Source organism: Sinocyclocheilus rhinocerous, unplaced genomic scaffold (assembly GCF_001515625.1).
Source record: "Sinocyclocheilus rhinocerous isolate Xijiao unplaced genomic scaffold, SAMN03320098_v1.1 scaffold1534, whole genome shotgun sequence".
NCBI lineage: Eukaryota > Metazoa > Chordata > Actinopteri > Cypriniformes > Cyprinidae > Sinocyclocheilus > Sinocyclocheilus rhinocerous.
In genome coordinates this window covers 256,731-264,044 of record NW_015638992.1, presented here as the reverse complement: position 1 = coordinate 264,044, position 7,314 = coordinate 256,731, and positions in this window count along the sequence as shown.

The following is a 7,314-nucleotide window of genomic DNA, read 5'->3' as shown; positions in this document are numbered from 1 at the left end:
TAATTTTTCATGTAGGGCCAGGTAGGTTTGGACAGCTTTTTTCCCTTAATAAATGAAATTATCATTTAAAAACTGCATTTTGTATTTGCATGCATTATCTTTGCGTAATATTAAAATTGGTTTGATGATCTGAATCTTTTAAGTGTGGCAAATATGCAAAAAATAAAAAAAACAGGAAGGGGGCAAAAACCTTTTCACGGCACTGTATATTATATATATTTATATACATTCATTTTAGTTAAAGTAGTAGTAATTTTCTTGTGTTTTTGTCTTTTTATTAGTGTCTATATATATATATATATATATATATATGTCCATGTAGTTTAATTAAGTATTAGTTTTAGTTTATTTAGTTTGTTATTTTAATACTTAAACATAAACGAAAATGAGAAATGTTGCTTCGGCATCTAGCTGATTTAAAATAAGTTTTAGTTTTATTTCACTTACTGTTTATTTTATTTCAAGTAATGGAAATAATGGTTTAAATAATGAAAATTAAATAATGAAAATAATGGTTTTAGTTAACAATAATAATACGTTTAAGTTATTTTTTATATTTAAAGCTGCAGTCCATAATTTTTTGGGGGTAAAAATGATCCGAAATCAATATTTGAGGAAGTACATAACCAGCCAGTGTTCAAAACTATCGCCTTACTTTAGCCCAATTCACAACGGTTATCTTATAATAATGTTTTCTAATTTGAGTGGTACGGGTAGGTTTTCGCGGGAAATTCAAACATGGCACTGCATCATTAAGTCACTTCTGTAAACATAAAGAAGTTGTCCCGGCTACTAGGCTATCGCATGTGAGGATCCTGCAGGTGGCGGATCGTTTATAACCTTTTCTCACAGCAGCCAGAATAATTAAATGTATCATTTTGATGGCGGAATTTATTTCATAAAGGATTATGTGTTTATGAAACACATGTGAATAAAGACTTGTTACTTACTTGTTCAGATGGCAATATACGGTGAAAATTCTTATTTGGGTCATATTTCAAGACGTAGCTAGAATCTGTGATTGCGAAGTAAAGTAAATATCCACACCGGTGCGGTGACTGACTGCCACACATACTCTTCAGAACATTATTCATCCGCGCTGGAGCCGTGCCGGAGCACAACCCACGCAAGCTGGATAATTCCGCACACAACTGCAATTCCAGGTTTTCAAACAGAGATGGCAACAAAGAGGCAAAATTTACGGACTGCAGCTTTAATATTATTTCAGTTAATTATTTTATTACTAGTAAATAGTAAAAATAGTACAATTTTTATGGTTTCGGTTAATAATAATAACCCTGGCACGGATGCATCAAACATGCATTAAACCTGCATTCATTTTATTTTCAAAAGTCTAAAAAAAAGCATCAACTTTAATGGGATCAGGAAGCTAGTAGAGACTACTCTTGCTGTTCACCTGTGTTCTGGTAGATGGCGCTCCAAACTGCTATTTTGAAAGCATGAAAGGATGATGACTCTCAAGCACTAAAATGGACAGAAAAGCACCATAAAAGTAGTCAGTGTCACTTTTCTTGCTTTACATACAAGTCATCTGAAGGCATACAATAGCTCTGTGTGAAATGTTCAACGATTCACTGAAAATCGTGACTTCTTTGTTAGCTCTCATTTCTTTGTTACAAGTCTCATTTATGTTCACAATACACGTAATAACTTCAGAGAATTGCACTTTTTTTCATATAGTCTTCATGTGAGCTGACATTAAATGTGTTCACTGTCCTTTTAAAGTCAGGACAAAGAGTAAAATATTTATAGATATTTTCTATGTAATGCCATCAACAAAGCTATACATTTTCTTAAAACCAATGGCCAGAGATGCATTCATGTTTTCCACCCACATTCCTAATCTTCTGGCAGCCCAGTAGAAGGAAACCGGGATAATCCTGTGGATTTAATCCTCCGGAAATAACCAAAACCATGCTTTTCAAACCAGAAATAGAGCTTTTGTTTGCTTCCGTATTTGTTTGCGTGCCTGCTTTGTTTGTTTGTTTAATGTACAGATATAATCCACTTGTGCATTAGTCAATAACTGATTGGACTGAAGTCCCTGAACTCCCATATTAATATGGCCTCTAAGGAGATCAAATTAGAATGGGTTTAGAAAGACTGACATGTAGTGCAGACTCACAGTAACTACAGAGAGCCATCACTAGAGGGAGATATGCAGTTTTAGTACAAATAACAGCTGAAAATATCCTTCAAGGCTCTTTTTGGAGTATTTGCATACTGCCCACAGTTGCTTTTTTTTTAAAAAAGAGTAAAATATTTATAGATATTTTCTATGTAATGCCATCAACAAAGCTATACATTTTCTTAAAACCAATGGCCAGAGATGCATTCATGTTTTCCACCCACATTCCTAATCTTCTGGCAGCCCAGTAGAAGGAAACCGGGATAATCCTGTGGATTTAATCCTCCGGAAATAACCAAAACCATGCTTTTCAAACCAGAAATAGAGCTTTTGTTTGCTTCCGTATTTGTTTGCGTGCCTGCTTTGTTTGTTTGTTTAATGTACAGATATAATCCACTTGTGCATTAGTCAATAACTGATTGGACTGAAGTCCCTGAACTCCCATATTAATATGGCCTCTAAGGAGATCAAATTAGAATGGGTTTAGAAAGACTGACATGTAGTGCAGACTCACAGTAACTACAGAGAGCCATCACTAGAGGGAGATATGCAGTTTTAGTACAAATAACAGCTGAAAATATCCTTCAAGGCTCTTTTTGGAGTATTTGCATACTGCCCACAGTTGCTTTTTTTTTAAAAAGTTTTACCGTTTTTAAGAATGTGTAACAATAATATGAAACAATACATTTTCAAACTTCACATTTTGTCAAATATAGTCATTCCATGTTCCATGCATAGAAAATACTGCATACTAAACTTTTTTATCTTGTTGCCAACATTTCTCATTTTCATTTAGTTTACTGAAAGTAACATAAAAATTAAAGCTATACATTTATTTACTTAATACATTTATAATGTATTTACTTGTAATTAATCTAAATAAAAACTGCATACATATTACAAAACTAATAAAAATGGCTAAAACAATTACTAAACTTTATAATCAAAATGAAAGCATAATACAAAAAAAAAAACCTATAATAGCATTTAAATGATGCTTAAAAAACATTGGTAGTATACTAGCATGCTATTCTGAACACAGCCTGACTGTCCAGTCTGTGAGATGCATGCTTCGATTCTGTTCTTAAGATGGCTTTGACATCACAAAGCCAAATCAAAAGAAAAAGAGAAATCGTTAATTTGAAAGAACACTCAGATAACCTTTTAAACATCTGATAAAAGAATAAATGAATGATAATTCTACTCTCAGTGTTTTCTGTTCTTGGGCCGTTCCTGAGTAAAGCCTATAGCGCTGTACTCTTGAGTTTCTTTTCTGTCTCATATTGAATCTCCCCGTTTCACGCCACATAATTGATCAGTTGTGGCTGATGTAAAGATGACCACTCAGCCCTCTACGAACACCTTGGCAATTGAATCGCCATTGGCTAGTAAATTTTTTTGTTTACTCGCCAGACTGATATATATATATATATATGTTTGTTTGTAAAATGGCACAGTTTTATAAATATCTGAAAGTACACTCTTAACATCAGTCAGTCAAGCATTATAATATGAGCCGGGGTGAAGAACATCTGGGAAGATCGCGTCCTGGGTGCACCGGGCCTGTGCAGAGAAACACACGGAGTAGAGGTGGTGGGAGAGTTAGCAGCGGGCTGTATACTTACCTCGGACTTGTGAGCGTCAGCCTGGGATGATTCCAGCGCGGCTCTCTGCTCTCTCAGCTGGGTCAGCCTCACCACCAGGTCGCGGATCTGGTTCTCCACGGCCTCCAGCTCGAGCTGCACTGAATGCAGCTTGAACGTGTCCTCACCTGTACTCAAAGGTAGACACACATCCGCCATTAAAGCAAGTAACAGTGAGTAAAACAATGGTAATTTGTGTGAATAGAGTATTTGTAATGTAAGCGAGGTTAGCGGCAACCACGCTGGCTATGCTAGCGGGCTATTTGCTAATAGCGGACTCGGGAAATCAAAATAAAACTAGTGATAACAAGGCGCTCTGATTGTTTTTGTTGTAGAATACGATAGGGGATATATTCACACGTTATATAAACGAAAATGATGGTGTATAAAATTGATTTTAAAATAGAAAATTAGACGACAAAGAATTAACTTGACGGAGCTCAAACTCAAAACACACGGTAGCAACAAACAGGAAGTGTGAACACAAAACAGAATTTACTCGCAATGTAGAGGATTGGACTGCTTGCGTTATCGTATTATTGATCTACATGCCTTCAGCTAGTTGGGAGCCTATTGTCTCCAAATATCTGATTGAAATGATTTCTTAAGTACTAATCAGTAGCGGATTTATGTAACTTAGATGGTGCAGCTGACACATTATACATTGTTTATTTTGCGGTATATTCTGTACTCATATTTCAGGAAGAGCATCCGCATTACATTAGCAACTATGAAAGAATAAGAAACTACTTTAAGAACCATTAAGATGTTTTGCATTGGGACATTTTCATCCCCAGTTAAACATTTGGGAGCAACAGTTCTCATTGTCATTATGTGTATGGATTTTTGCTTGATTGTTTTTTTAGTAATTTTCATTAATCACAATGATTATTCTCATTATACTCGCAGGTAGGGCTGCACGATAAATCGCATGCGATATTTAACGCGCATCTTATCAGTAAAGCCGGTTCTGTAATCAGCGGTAAATCTCCATCACGTGCGTGCTTTCACATCGAGCAGCATTAACTACACAGAGCTGTTGTTCACAGACGAGCTGCGGAAAACCACGTTCATATTCGCGCGATTTTTTGCGCAGCTCGTCAGTGAACAACAGCTCTGTGTAGTTAATGCTGCTCAATGTGAAAGCACACAGGTGATGGAGATTTACCGCTGATTACAGAACCGGCTTTCTGACAAGATGCGCGTTAAAATATCGCATGCGATTTATCGTGCAGCCCTACTCGCAGGTTATCCTAACCAGACACAATTGTATTTTACATATTAACAATTAACTTGAGCAGTTCATTTATACTTGATTGATTGATTGATTGATTGATTTAATGCAATAATGAGGATATTTTTTGTCATTACAGTAACGGGAATTCAGGGGGATTTATCAGAATTAAATATAATCTAAAAAAATCTTAATGTTTCTAAAATAACAATAATTTTGTATGCAGAATATTTATTTATTTGTATTTATTTGTTGTTTTTTTCTTCCTATAGAGATTTGGGATGAAATATGGCAGATGTTTTACATTCAAAACATTTTATTTCATTTTGTTTTTCATATATAATATATTATTTTCTATTTATTGTTATATATTCCATATATCATATATATATTTGCATACATTTATTTCAGTTATTTGTTATTTTAGTACATCCAGTTAAAGTAAATATAAAATCAAAAATTTAGCCTTGGCAACTAGCTTAATTAAAATATGTTTAATTTTTTCATATTTATTATTTCAGTTAAAGGTTGTTGTTTTTTTTCCTCAGGTTTTTTATGGTTTTAGTTTGAGTTATTTATAATAACCCTGAGTACTGCAGTCTCATTCTCAAGTTCAAGATAAGAGCATGTGTGTGTGTGTTTGCAGTGCTTTTCCACACTGCTGAGCTGACCTCATTTCACTTTGGTTTACTTTAAGATTTGTGTTTGATGTACACATTTTTAATGTTCCATGAATTTCAGTGGCGATTTCATTGGATTCACCTTCTGCTAGTTTGTCATTGTAATTGCTTAAAACCGTGCACAGGGGGTTTAATTTTAAAGGGTGCTGGTGTCACGTTGAGTGACGCCTGTTACATTTATTCTCCTTCTTTCACCCAGCTGGTTTTCCTTTCTTCCCCTCGTTGTCATTCTGTCGGCTCATCTGACTCGTTATCAGAAGAAACGTGTGTGATGCGATGGGCAGCTGCATATTTTTCCTCCTGTGTTCTCTCATGTGAAATTTTCATAAGAACACCTGTCTGTCAAATCTTGATTTGACAGATTATTTTCAGAGGTGAGGCTTCTGTAGGTGCAAATAGGCACTCAGTCTGACTGTTAAGAGCACATATAACGCTAAAGCAATCCTTCACCTAAAAATGGTAATTCTTTCACCATTTACTCACCTTCATGTCATCTGAACCAAATTAGATTTTTTTTGTGGAATGCAAAAGGTGTTTGGTTCCCAAAGGACACTGCTACTGATGAAAGGCATCATTTGAATGCATGCACTGTCATAGCATCTGCCATTTGCAGAAACGTTAGATGCATTTATAGCAAGCGTGTACCATTATGTCCACTACTGTTCAAGAGTTTGAGCTCGTAAGCTTTTTAAAAATGTTTTTCTTTTATAGAAGTCTCTTACGCTTACAAAGTCTACATTTATTTGATCAAAAATACAGTAAATCTGTAACATTGTGAAATATTATTATTACAATTTAAAATAAGTACTACCAAAAAGAACAGCATTTATATGAAATAGAATATTTTTTGTAACACTTTAAAAGACTTTACTGTCACTTTTGATCATTTTAATGCACCCTTGGTTAATAAAAGTATGAATTTCTTTCGGGGAAAAAATAACTAACCCTAAACATTTGAGAGGATAGTATGGATTCAGAATGTTTGCAAGAAATAAAATGCATAAAAATAATCAATGCATGTTTTATACGGTGTCTTTCACTAAACAGAAATACAATTAAATTATTGAAAACTTTAACGAATGAAAACTTTAATGAATGGTCTGGCACGATGTGAGGGTGAGTGTAGAACTTGTGTTTATAGTTCAACTATTGTTTTAATATTCACACAGACACAAACTCACTCTGGTCTTGCTTCAAGGTAACAGGTTGACACATTTTCATGGTGGAATGTTTTAACATTCTGCAGGCATATTCATCTAAACAGCAGTGCACTAGAATCTCCTTTCAATTTCCCACATTGCACAGCTTGTTGGTGTGCTATATGCAGTATTTCATAAGTGAAGAGCTTACTTGGGACATACGTAGACGGCGTGCCCACGGACTGTTTACTGACCGCCTGCGTATTGCACACAAAAAATGTCAAGAGCTTTCTCAAACGTTGAGCTCCAATCTGATTGCTTGGCTTGACGCAATTTCCGAAAGTCAGAGTGCACAGGTTTATATCAGTGCACCGGGAAACAAACTCATCGGTTTGCTTCGGGAAGAACTAAACACATAATTTGTTCAAGTTTTTGACATTGAATCTTTGAAAGTCAGTCAAAAGTTTCA